The 13992-nt window shown below is 36.8% G+C and overlaps 1 non-coding gene across 1 annotated transcript; it reads left to right on the top strand.

Annotated features, from left to right (window-relative positions):
• The first annotated feature begins 13083 nt into the window (after positions 1–13083).
• On the top strand, positions 13084–13190 carry LOC115032905 (U6 spliceosomal RNA). The gene has a single exon (XR_003838552.1). It is a non-coding gene; the product is annotated as a U6 spliceosomal RNA (small nuclear RNA).
• The last annotated feature ends 802 nt before the right edge of the window (positions 13191–13992 follow it).

The raw sequence follows: 13992 nt of genomic DNA, 5'->3' as shown, positions 1-13992 counted from the left end.
AGGTGGAACAACAATATGAACTAACCAGTACCCCAGAGCTCTTGTCTCTAGCTGCATATGTATCAAAATATGGCCTAATAGGCCATCACTGGAAAGAGAGGCCCATTGGACTTGCAAACTTTATATGCTCCAGTACAGGGGAATGCCAGGGCCAAAAAGGGGGAGTGGGTGGGTAGGGGAGTGGGGGGGGTGGGTATGGGGGACTTGTGGTATAGCATTGGAAATGTAAATGAGCTAAATATCTAATAAAAAAATGAAGAAAAAAATTAAAAAAAAGAATATTGCTTGGTTAATTTCATATGATGCAAAGACAATAGGAAAATTTCATAGTGATGTTTCCCTTTTAGATCTTTACTCATACTGTACTCTCTTTTCATTGACTCTGTCTTTAATCACAGGAAAGACTACAGTGAGAAATCCTTGTCAGTTTACACCAGAAAACATTCCATCTTCTTATTTTCATTATTCCGTTGTCATGTTATAAAGTCAAAAAATTAAGATGCCATCTTTGTAGGAGACAGTGGGAAGTAATTAAAATACTGTTAAGCTCCAATATCAAGCTGGGCAGTGCTTTTAATCTCAGCACTTGGGAGGCAAAGGCAGGCAGATGTCTGAGTTCAAGGCCAGCCTGGTCTGCAGAGTGAGTTCCAGGACAGCCAGGACTACACAAAGAAACTCTGTCTGGAAAAAAAAAAAAGCAAAATAAAACAAAAACAAACAAACAAATAAACAAAGGATCCAATATCAAGTATAAACTATCAAGGATAAAACACTGATTATAAATAAATTTGACCTATAATAACATAATTTGGCAGGTAGAATTAATTGGTTTACTTGATTCTTGATAAACAGGGTAAGTGAATTTGTGACATCTCTGTACTTTTATCAGATTATATGAAATTATTTTACATCCTTAAAGTAAACCTAAAGTATGGTTTTATGTCATGTTTCATCAAAGCAACTTGTATATCTCATGATTTAAATAAAAATTATCAATGCTCTCTTGCTAAATATTTAAAAAAAAAACCTCTATCATATATATCGGTAAATGATACATAATGTGAAATAGGAGAGCAGTCTACAAGCATTCATAGTTGGTTATACTTTTAATCCTTAAATTCATGTATTTATTGCATGCAAAGTAATTCCTGTGAAAATATCACTGCACAAAACAGTATTTGGAAAGCATTCTGTTACATTTTGTCAACATACATTTTCTATGTAAAGAACCTGACAGAATCATGTCTAAGCTTAATTTCAGCAACTCTTTTAATTTATGTTAAATTTCAAGGAAATACATTTAGAAAACCTTACTTCAGAATATCTGTCGTTGTCATCGTAGTCGTTGTCCTCCTCTTCCTCTCTTTTCTCCTCTTCCTTCTGTTTTATATTTATTTTTTGTTGCACTTAAAAGTCTTGCTCCACAACCACTATACTACTTTTGTTTCTTTTTAACCTTCCCATGTAAGATGCAAGCAGAAGGTAATATTAACCTTAGCTGTCTCTACTCATTCAAAAAAAAATCACTGAGGATAAGTCATTGAAGAGTTTTATTCTTTGGGGAACCTTATTTCCAGAGTCAAAACCATGAGCAGAACTCATGTACTAGTTTGAATAAGCCGCACAGGTTCATGTGTCTGAACGCATAGGGAGTGGCACCCTGTTTAAAAGGATTAAGAGGCATGGCATCATTGGAGTACGTTGTAAGTTTGTGGGTGTAAGTTTGCTCCCTGAGAGTGGGTTTTGTAGTTTCAAGGGTCTAAGTCAGGCCCAGTGGCTCTCTTCCTGCTTACCTTCTCATTTGGATGTAGAACTCTTGGCTCCTTCTCGAACCTCCTGTCTGCCTGTTTGCTGATTGTTTTTTTGTTTTTGTTTTTGTTTTTGTTTTTGTTTTTGTTTTTGTTTGTTTGTTTGTTTCCATGCTGACAATAGACATAACCTCTGAAACTGTAAGCAACCCCAATTAAATGCTTTCCTTTTCAACAGTTGCCATGGTCACAGTGTCTCTTCACAGCCTCGGAATGTTGATTAAAACAATCCCCAAACAAATAAAAACAAACAGTAACATCCAACAAAAGTTCAGTTTGCTTTGTGTAAAAATGATGCATCACAGTAAAGGTCTATGTTGTGTTTCTCTCTTGGCATTTCAGAATTAACTGTATGTTATATACAGAGAGCATCTTTGATATACACTTGCTATTACATTAATATCCTTACCCATAGTCACTCAGTTATTGTCACAAGAACTGAGGAAAGTATTTCTTCCTATAGTCCATGCTTGGTTGCCAAACTTAATACATCCTCTATTACCTTTTATTCTCTTTCCTATTAACCACAACTTGCAAATGCCAGTTTGTAATAAGAATTCAGACCCTATAGGGTATATTAATCTAAGTCTTTATCCACTTATTTCCTGCTATCAAGGTATGCACTGCTGGATCTAGACGATGTGTTCAGAGCAGAGTACAAATTGCCAAGAGCCACTATCTAATATTCAATGAAGTTAGAGAAGACTGAATGATTTTTAAAAATGTATCATTATTCATATCCAAGGCTTCCTCTGCACTTCTGTGCACCATCTGGTCCTGATGGTCGAAGTGCCAAAATACCATAAGGAAAGTTGTTTTTGTGGTATTTCCAGTCCAACCAGAATCAGAAAGTACCAGAAATCTCTTGAGAAAAGCTGTTGTCATAGGACACAGAACCTAGTTTGTCAGATCAAGAAGTTTAAGAAAAGTAGCTAAAAATCACACTATGTTCCAAATTTAAATCCTCAAAAAAGAGAGGGTATTCTGGATTTAAGGTTTACCAGATGTCACACACAGAGAACCCATCATACTCCTTCATACTCCTTCATACACATATTCTTTGATCAGCTGCATTTCTTTGTAGTCATCGACTTGTTTATTCCTATTACATTTGTGCATTTTTAAGAAAGTGTTTATCGATACATAAAATAGCAACAATTCCAATGAGAAATGAGTGGCAAAATGAAGCATCTATCAAATGGCTTATACAAAATGTACACATTTTTTTGTAGGTTGCATATAAAATATACAAACATACTTTGTATATGTCACGTTTCTGATAGTTACAGAAATCTTCTACGTGTCTTTATACTTCTTTACAAGTTAATCACAGCTTGTTACTGGAATCTTCAATCTTCGCAGACTCAATCAGCATTGTAAACATAGTGCCCAGAAGATTTAGCGTGGGTTGTTCAATTTGGCAGAATTTTCTTTTTCATTCAGTCTGAAAACCATCCTTGATTTATTGAACACTGACTTCAATTCAGGGCAATTGAGCTCAATTAAACAAAAAATACCTCAGCACAGGTATAGAGGTTAAATTATATATAATGGTATGGCAATTATTAAATTAGGCAAAGAAATGTACTATGCATGTACTATCCTAGAGCAAATGTCTCACAGTGCAAACTCGAAGCTTTTTGTGTCTGACAGATTGAAATCTTGGTTCTACACCTGCCATTTGAGTAACCTAGGGCTATTTACTTGCTTCTCTGATCTTCACATTTTTTTTCATCTAAAAATGTAAAACCAATTATTTTGCTGGGATGAAAGGATCAATGAAGTATACAATAATAAAGTCTGGGAGGACAGCAGGTGCTCTGTCACCTCACTGATGCTAGTTTTATCTGAGGATTACGAAATAATAAACAGCTGCAGGGCAGATGCTTAAAGGATTGGTTATTACAAGAGTTCCTTGTAACTTGTGGTTAAGTTCTGTCTTATCCTTTGAAAATAGAAGGTGTCACTATGGGCCTGTGGCTCACAGAAGCGATCGAGGAAATAATGCTATACTTCACTATGAATACAACCCATTCAGTTCCTATGGGCAAAGTTTTAAAATGGTTCATTGCAGAAAAATGTAATGGCCTTAGAGGGGTATGGTCTGAGCTGAGATGTTTCTGAATTAATGTAAAATACACCTTTCATTCAATCATTGCTGAATAACTTGCTATGTATGCCCTTGGGCCAGCCCCAATGAGAGACTTTTCCCAAATATAACTGAAATAATTCAAGTCTTTATATTCAGTGTGTGCTGTGTGTGTGTGTGTGTGTGTGTGTGTGTGTGTGTCTGTGTGTGTGTGTGTGTAGGTTTGGAGGCTAGAAGTTGATGTTAAGTGTCTTCCTCAATAGTTCTCCAACTTAAGGCTGAGACAAGATCTCTCAATGAACGTGAAGCTCAAGGATCTAAACTCAGGTTTGTATCCTTTTATAGTAATTGAACCATTTCTCAGACCTCTAAGAGCCATATGTTTTAACTGAAAATAAAATTCTTGTCTTTGAATTTTAGGATCGTACTGACTCTTCTATATGTATGATAGTATAGTTTTCCTGAAAAGCAAATCTGTTCCTTAGACAACTGGTCCACCTCATTTATGTCCTGTGGAACATTTATTTTTTTTTCCAAGTTAAAGCCTGACAGGAGCCTCATAAAACCACACTGTGTATAGTTTTTCAGAGAAGTTTAACCCTGATATACCAGGGTCTGGTCATTAAATCCAAATTCTTGGATCCCATAGTCCCAGCGTTGAACCCAGTTGTCATTCTGTTGGATTCCTTTAGTGTACAGTTTTACTATTCTGCTTTTGAACTCACTCAAAACACTGAATGAACTGACTCGCTGTAATCCTCTTTACTCTCAGAAACCATCTTCTCTTTCTGAAATTTCCACAGAACCCATGTAATAAGGCAATTAAGATGTCACTTTTATGAAGCACTGAAGGAGTTCAAAAACCCACCTTTTGGAAGAATGCTGAATGAACCCTCCTCCCTGAATCTTGAGCAGACTGAGTGGGAAGCGGGGCTGCCTGCAGTTGCTTTCTTAACTCCTGTCACCCAGCAGTGGGGTTCATTGCCCAAGCAAAGCTAACATAAGCAGTTTTTTTTCTTTGAATGATAAACATATACAATTCTGTTTGAGCTTTGAGACATTGTCTTATTAGGAATGCAATCTGTCAAGGAAAGCAAAGAATGTCAGAAAAGAACTCCATTGTCTCCGTGTTATGTTACAATACTTTTATTAGAAGGTGGCATTCCCGAGGCTGCACCTGCCACTTGGCTTTGGGAACTGGCCAGCAATGAAAGAAAACTCAATGTGCAGTTAAAAATCTAAATGGCTCGACTGTGCATGGCTGTAACAAATACCAGGACTTGAACAGTTGCCTGGATGGAATCTCAACTCTGTCTCTCTGTCTCTCTGTCTTTCTCTGTCTCTGTCTCTCTGTCTCTGTTTCTCTGTCTGTCTGTCTCTGTGTGTGTGTGTGTGTGTGTCCCTGTCCATGTCTGAATTACTTAACATAATGGTTTATTTGCTTTCCTCCATTATTTTCACCTTAGAGAAATTTGTGGGAGCCTTAACAGCTTGTGCTTTAAAGTATTAAAAATATTAACCTTAATTAATAAAAGTAGGAAATTTTAGCAATAAATATCAATATTAATGAAACAAAAACTTGAAAAAAATCAGTTGAAGGAGGAACACAATATGTGTAAGTACGTGTCTATATAGCTATTCACATCTATAAATATAGCTCTTGTGAATGTGCTAGATAAATTTTTTTGCTCCAAAGAGATATGCTTTCTTCAATGTTCTCTCTTGAATTTCTGGTTCTAAATTATATAGAATATGTAGAAGCAATACTTGTTGACATTAGAGCTATTTTTTTAAGATAGTCAGGTGGCAAAATTCAGTAAGGTTTGCTCATCCTTTCTTTTAGTTCTTGGTAGCTGCAGGCTTGGGGCACAGAGAAGGAGCGGAGCTAGAAAAGGAAGCTGGACTGAAGGTAGTGGGAAAAACACGTTATTGCTAGCTATTTCTGGATACTTGTCAAACCACAGAAACAGTACCTGCTTAAGGGAATCCATAGCATCTCTTAAAAAACACACTATAAATCAAAGTAGGCAGAGTTCCTTTTCATTAATTAAAGTGGGTTTTAATTCCTGAGAACTTTATTTGAGAAATGAGACAGTAAGCCAAATTTTCTTTCTAACCAAATTAATGGTTAGCTGCCACTGACTTCCAGGTTGAAGCCTTCAGTAAGGCTGCTTCTTGGCCTTTGCTCCATATATCTGAAGACCTTGGAAAGTGATGACTTTATAGCATGTGACCACGTGGCTCTCTCCACTGTGAGGTAAGTGCAGAGCTCCAGCCTTCTCAGTGGGGGAGCAGAAAGAGTGATTAACTGAGTCCCTTTGAACATGATGCCAAAACATTCCTCTTCAGACTCAAATGAAACTTCAGCTTGGTTTATGCAAGTTATTGAATATGTTCTAGCACATGCATGAGGGTTTGTGTGTGTGTGTGTGTGTGTGTGTGTGTGTGTGAAGATTTATGGAGGAATGGTGACTGAGTGTAAATCAAACATGTGAACGGCATTACATTCCGTTTTGTATACCTTACTTATCTCCATAGGTCAGGATCCAGGTTAAAGAAAGGTGAAATGTCAGGTCATTTTTAGCATGGTATGTTTTGCCTTTTTGTTTCTACTGGGAATTTTTGTCTAACTGGTGTGTTTGCTTACAGTGATAAATCAGACTTAGAAGCCAATATCCTTTACTGAAATGTGACATTCTTCTGAACTTTAAATCAATTGCATTGATTCAACTGTGGAATATAAGTGAAGACTAATGCTTTTCATGTTTAGTAGCTTCTAATTTACATAAGATTGAAGATGTTAATATAGTCCAGAGTTTTTGTGAAAAAATTCTTTTAGATGATTAAAAGAAAATAGGACCTCTGTTTTCATTTGTAGTGAAACATTAAAACATGCATTCAACTTAATTCCCACAACTTTCCCTCTTTTCTTATGAAGGAACACTTAGGAACATTGAGTCAGGGCAGCCTTTGTCAACCACACCATTGCTGTTAAAAGCAACATTGGTTTTCACCGCAGTTTTACCAGAAGTAAAAAAAATAACATGTCATCTTTTTGGAAAATTTTAAAGTATAGAAATATTCACCAGTCAATATAGAACTTGCAGACTTTGAAACACTTCCCATTAACATGGCACCTAAATTACTTCCCCTGAATATTTTATGAACTCCCATGCCTTGTGAAATGATTTCTTTTATTTTTGAATCTTAATCCTTTGTAGATTACATTGCAGATGTTAAGGTAATATACGATTACAAAGTGATTGGGAAAGTGCATATACCATGTTGTTTGATCAAAGGGAATATCCTTTGCTTAGGGAGGACTTAACGGCCATCATTGGCATGGTTTCTTGCTAATTTAGATTGAAAGTAAAACTCAAGAATGAATTTATGAAATTCCTAGCCAAATGGATGGACCTGGAGGGCATCATCTTGAGTGAGGTAACACAATCACAAAGGAACTCACACAATATGTATTCACTGATAAGTGGATATTAGCCCAAAACTTAGGATACCCAAGATATAAGATACAATTTGCTAAACGCATGAAACTCAAGAAGAATGAAGACCAAAGTGTGGACACTGTGCCCCTTCTTAGAATTGGGAACAAAACACCCATGGAAGGAGTTACAGAGACAAAGTTTGGAGCTGTGATGAAAGGATGGACCATCTAGAGACTGCCGTATCCAGGGATCCATCCCATAATCAGCTTCTAAACGCTGACACCATTGCATACACTAGCAAGATTTTGCTGAAAGGACCCAAAGATAGCTGTCTCTTGTGAGACTATGCAGGGGCCTAGCAAACACAGGAGTGGATGCTCACAGTCAGCTATTGGATGTATCACAGGGCTCCCAATGGAGAAGCTAGAGAAAGTACCCAAGGAGCTAAAGGGATCTGCAACCCTATAGTTGGAACAACATGATGAACTAACCAGTACCCCGGAGCTCTTGTCTCTAGCTGCATATGTATGGAAAGATGGCCTAGTCGGCCATCACTGGAAAGAGAGGCCCATTGGACTTGCAAACTTTATATGCCCCAATATAGGGGAATGCCAGGGCCAAAAGAATGGGAATGGGAGGGTAGGGAAGTGGGGGGCGGTATGGGGGACTTTTGGGATAGCATTGGAAATGTAATTGAGGAAAATATGTAATAAAAAAAAAAGAAAGTAAAACTCTCTTACTGAAGTGCTGAATCTTTCCTCTGCACATTCTGAGACTCAATTTCCATGCCGACAAAAAAGGGTACAAGATTTCTGCCTCCTTTTTCAGAAGAATTACACTACCCTTTATTCAACTACCTCTGTGACTTACGTTAGAAAGTGCTCAATAATGAGACTTCATCGGTTATTTTTCTTGTGTCTGCCTTTTCCTGGCATTTATTCATCTCTGGCATGTTTACTCACGTGGAAGACAAGCAGGTCTTCCCTTGTCATTGTTTAAAATTTGATTTGGCTGTAGAAATAAATCTATGTACTGAGGGAGATAGTAGTTCACTTTGGTTGTAGAAATACATGAAGTGAAGGTTAAATTAGGAAGGTACACATAAACCAATAAACTGCTACAGAGTGGTTATTGAGGTCACAGTAGGCATTCATATACTTTCTTGTTTTGAAACATTTATTTTGTTCCTCCTTCTCAATTCTTTTTTTTAATACACTATGAACAGACTATGTAAAAGTTTTCAAGGCTGTTATAAACATCAGACTTTTTTTGTATAGAATAGAGTTTGTTTATTCAGGGCATGGGGAGGGGAGTTAAGAGGGTGGTAGGGGTAGAGATAAAGGCAGAGAGAGGAAACGAGTAGAGAAGTAGAGATCTGCCATGACCACATGGAAAGAGGGGAGAAGGGAATGGGAAGAGAGGGGGAACAAGAGGGCAAGAGACAAGAGAGAGAGAGAAAGAGAGAGAGAGAGAGAGAGAGAGAGAGAGAGAGAGAGAGAGAGAGAGAGAGAGAGAGAAGCCAGAGAGCCAAACTTTTCTCTGAGGGAATAAAGCTTGATCCAATGGGGCCTGCACCCCTGTGAGTGGTGAAAAATACTCTGAACTCTGAATTCCTTGGGGTTTGGCAAGAATGGAAAAAGAAAAGGGGATAGAGGAAATATCTCTCTCTCTCTCTCTCTCTCTCTCTCTCTCTCTCTCTCTCACACATACACACACACACACACACACACACACACAGACACACAGAGACACACACAATCACAGACTAGATAAAGCACGATAAGCTAAGTTCATACATACACATGCATACACATACATACATACATACATAATACTTGAACTTTGAGTGGATAGAGCAAAGCTCTGACCAACATTACACATATATATATTTATATATACACATTTGGTGTATGAAGCAAACTCCAACAAGCAGATTCCAACAACTTTGTTTTTTCTCCCATAGCTTATATATCCCCGCAAAATCATTTAAGGTGTTCAGAAATCACAATGTGGTTACATCTTATTTTTCGTTAAATGATGTATCCCAATAAGAATGTGTAGAAAACCATGTTCCCGAATACCCTCATGTGAAGAAACATGTAGTATGGGTGAAGAAAATAAAGGCAGCAATAACAAAATATTCCCAAGAACCCAAATACATTCATAACTTGTTATTCATTCACAAAATGTAAACAAGCAAGGTCATTTTCTTAGCCTGTTTTTCCTTAATGGCAGGCAACAATTTGTGGTTACAGAGAAAGAATCAATTATTTTAGTATTTATCTTAAAAAGTAATCTTATAAAAATGTTAAAAGGAGTCAGAAATCTAAATCTTTATATAAAGGCCATTAAAAGTCATTTCTACTTTAGATCCTCAGAATGCACACTGCTCATCAGTAATTTTTATTGTCACAACAGGAAGCTAAAGGCAAAATGGGTACAAGAACTTAATTGTCACCTTGATCACCAGTCCTGCTTCAACAAAGAGTTACTTTAGTCACTGCCATTAGGTTGTCATTGTTCCTTGTTCCCTGACCTTTACAAACAATCCCTAGTTTAAAAATTAAGAGTGTGTTTTTCTGAACTTCAAATTGTTCTCTAAGATTTTTTACAATAGAGCCACTAACAAGACTATCTTAACCTCACTAACAGTCTGCTTCTCCAAATTCTTTCTGAGGGTGTTGGTCATTACAAATGATCTGCATTTCTAAATTCTTTCTAAGGGTGGTGATTGAATCATTAATCTGTTCCAGGAGCAACGCCTGAAAATGATCAAGCACTATTATTGTGAGGGCCAGAGATACTGCCCAGTTAGGGACTGGAAATCCCCTTTAGAGTTTTCATACAATTCTTAGATGAAGACAGCTGTGAAGGCAACAAGCAGAGCAAAACTCCCTATAGCATGAAGTCCCCAGGACATGAGTCCTGGGCTTCGGCTTCTCCTAGGTAGACCCTTCTTGGTTGCCCTAACCGGAAGGCCACATTTTGTATGTTCTAAAGCTGTTTTGCTATTCCTCTTGCACTGCGCTCAACAATGATGTCCTTGCTTCAATTACCCACAAACTAGGTACCTCACCTTCTCTGTTTTCAAAACTGCACTACATTTGAGACACCAATAAGCTTTTTACATGCATCTTACCATATCCAAATATCTGCATAGAAATTTGGAATAGACATTGGCTTCACAGTTTGACTGATCTGGATAAAGCATATTTTGAGAAGTCCAGTGATTTTTTTCAAGATAAGAAAATGAAATGATTATTCGAAATTATATTTCTTTGATTTTGGAACTGATACTTATAAAGGGATGAATATTAGAAAAATTAAGAATTTAGGTTAGAGTTCAATTTGACATTGCAGTAACCCAATATCATAGTAATCATAAAAAAGGAAACAATTCTCTTGTAAAAGAGAAAGGTCTTGAGAAACAACAGATGAGCTGTGATGATTGGACCTCATTTTTAGCAGTTTTGTCTTCAAAACTGACTCATTACCAATGTTGAATAAAATGAGAAAAATGGCTATGCAATAAAAAAATTAAAGAGTTTAAGAAAGAAAATAAGGCAAAAAAAAACCCCAAAAACCAAAAACCAAAAAACAAAAAAACAAAAAACCCATGACTTGCTATATTCCTGAAGAGAAAAAAATACATGTATGTATGTATGTAGTATGTATGTATATATGTACTTTTATTATTTAATTATTTTTTTTTACAGTCCAGTGTTATCCCCCTCCTGGTCTTTCCTCCAACCACTCCCTATCCTACTCACTCTCTCCCATCTCCAAGAGGAATTCCCCAATTCCCTACCCACCCAACCAGGTCTTCCTATTGCCTGAGGCCCCAAGTCTCTCTAGAGGGAGGGTTAGGTGCATCCTCTCTCACTGATGCCAAGTCAGGCAGTCCTCTGCTACATATGTGTCAGGGCCTCATATCAGCTGGTGTATGCTGCCTGGTTGATGGCTCAGTGTCTGAGAGATCTCAGGGGTCCAGGTTAATTGAGACTGCTGGTCTTCCTATGGGGTCACCCTGCTCCACAGTTTCTTCCAGCCCTTTCCCAATTCAACCACAGGGGTCCCCAGCTTCTGTCCATTGGTTGGGTGTAAGTATCTATATCTGACTCTTTCAACTGCCCTTTGGGCCTCTCAAAGGGCAGCCATGCCATGCTCCTGTTTATAAGCACACCATAGCCATCAGTAACAGTATCAGGCCTCAGAACCTCCCCCCTGAGCTGGATCCTGGTAGGATTTGCTGAAGGAGGGAGAGGCAGGAGTTTGAGGCCAGTCCGGGACACACATTTATTTATATGTTATGTCATAGCAAATGCTAGTGACGGATTTTGTATAACAATGTGATATTGAAGTTTTGACTTATAAGTAGAAATAGTTTTTAAGTAATAGAAAAATTATGAAGAAATGGTAGGATAATGACAAAATGGGCTTTATGTTCAGAATGATGGAAGGAAATACTAGATGAAACAACTGTTGGAGCTACGGTGTGGATTTGGGAAGAATTGAACTTGAGTCTTTCCCATAAGCTTCTGCTTCAAGTGCAGGATTAGTGCTCCCTCCTTCCTTCTTCTCCTCTCTCTTTCCTTCCCCTTTGCTCCTTCATTTCCTTCTCATATATTTTTTTTTGCTTGTTTGCTTGCTTGTTTGTGATAGTATCTTACGATACAGACAAGAATAGCTTTTACTTCATAGTGCTCAACCTCTGTAAGCCCCCTGAGTCGCAGGACTGCAAACATAATCCATCATTCCTGGATCCACAAACAATTTTGAACCCTTATATTTCTGTGGCTGAAACACTATATACAGATGTTTCTATATAACTCTATAAACAATTGTTTCATTTAGGATGTAAAAATGAACAAAATAAAAAAATATATACCATTGAAGTTGTCAGATACTAAAAGTCAGTTTGATCTGTGTTTATATTGATTATGTAGGTTAAAGGAAGGACTCAGGAAAACAAAGGTATAACAGCTTTAAAGTTTAAAACTATTATTAGCTAATATTAACCAAGATTTATGCCATATGTTCTAATATGTATCTTTTATAGAACTTACAATGAATTATTATAGATGTACTTATGTATTTACTATGAGGTATCCATCTTATGTATTAGGAACATTTCCAGCAAATAGAGTCATGAATATATACTTCTATCTTCCTCTAACAACCATGTGCCAGGACATGCTCAGCATCCTTAACCCTGACTCAGAATGGCCATCCTTTAGCTTCTTGGTCTGGTTGGCTCCTCTTGTTATCAAATAGTTTTTATTGTCTTTGTTTCCAAAAGTACTGTATGAACTCGTCTGGTATCTGTCATGCACTAAGATGTCCCACGCCCTATAATTCCTTTGAGGTTGAAACATGTTGCTCTTGTTTGTCTCCAGGACACAACAAATGATTGGCACATAGGAGGTAGTTGGCAGTACATGTGGAATGAATAAATGAGCCACATAAAATCACCTCAGAGAGAAACAATGCCTATATATAGATAGAGTGGTTATAATTACTTGCAACTAAAAGTTCAAATACTATGATTAATATTGCCATTAAGTGAAAAAAGAACTCAGAAATTGCATATTGCTACTTACTTCTTGGGTCATTATTTTATGAGTGATTATTTTATTGCAAAAAATACCCTAAATTTAGCATTAATATTTCCTCACTTATTCTGCTAGTTACCATATACTGGCTTTGGACACAATGTAGTTTTAAACTTTAAAGCTGGTATATCGTGCTCACTTCGGTAGCACATATACTAAAATTGGAATGATACAGAGAAGATTAGCATGACCCCTGCGCAAGGATGACATGCAAATCCGTGAAGCATTCCATATTTTTAAAACAGAACCAAAAAGACATGCATAATAAATACACAATTTCTCATGCAAATATAGTTTGCATCAAGCAATGTTTCCATTATTAAAGCTGTATAGTTCATAGAAAAAATACAACTGTTATATCTTAGTTTCCTTGAGTCCTTCCTTTAACCTACATAATCAATATAAACACAGATCAAACTGATTTATAGTACCTGACAACTTCAATGGTATGATTTTTTTTTTACTTTAATCTATTCATTTATACTTCCAAAATGAAGCAATTGTTTGTAGAGTTATATAGAAACATCTGTATATAGTCTTCCAGCCACAGAAAGATAAGGATACAAAGTATCAATCAGAGGATAAATTCTTCAATAAAGGAGATTATTAGGGAGTGATATACTTAAGAAAAATGTACTTTTTCCTTTGATATAATATATTTATTTAATTATGAATCTATATGAATTTATTTTATTACTGATTGAGTATGATCACTGTTTCATACAATCTTTTACATATTAAAATTTGTTTCTTATGAGCTTAGAAAAGGTAATGCTAACACAAAACTGCTTATTGAATGAGTAAGTTACACTTCTGAGAGAAGGTAAAATCATTTTCTAACTTATTATCCTCTCATATATTATGTTCCATTTGCTGTTTCCACCTCCTCTCCCCCTCCAAGTACCCCACTTATCTCACCCAGAACCATTCCTTCTCCTTCCCCTTCAGAACATGGCAGACTACCCAGTGGTATCAACCAAACATGGCATATCAAATTGCAAGAAGACTCACATCCCCACATGTTAAGGCTTGAGAGGCAA

Source organism: Mus caroli, unplaced genomic scaffold, assembly GCF_978045245.1.
Source record: "Mus caroli unplaced genomic scaffold, Mus_caroli_1 scaffold_14, whole genome shotgun sequence".
Taxonomy (NCBI): Eukaryota; Metazoa; Chordata; class Mammalia; order Rodentia; family Muridae; genus Mus; species Mus caroli.
This window is presented reverse-complemented; position numbering and strand designations above follow the sequence as displayed.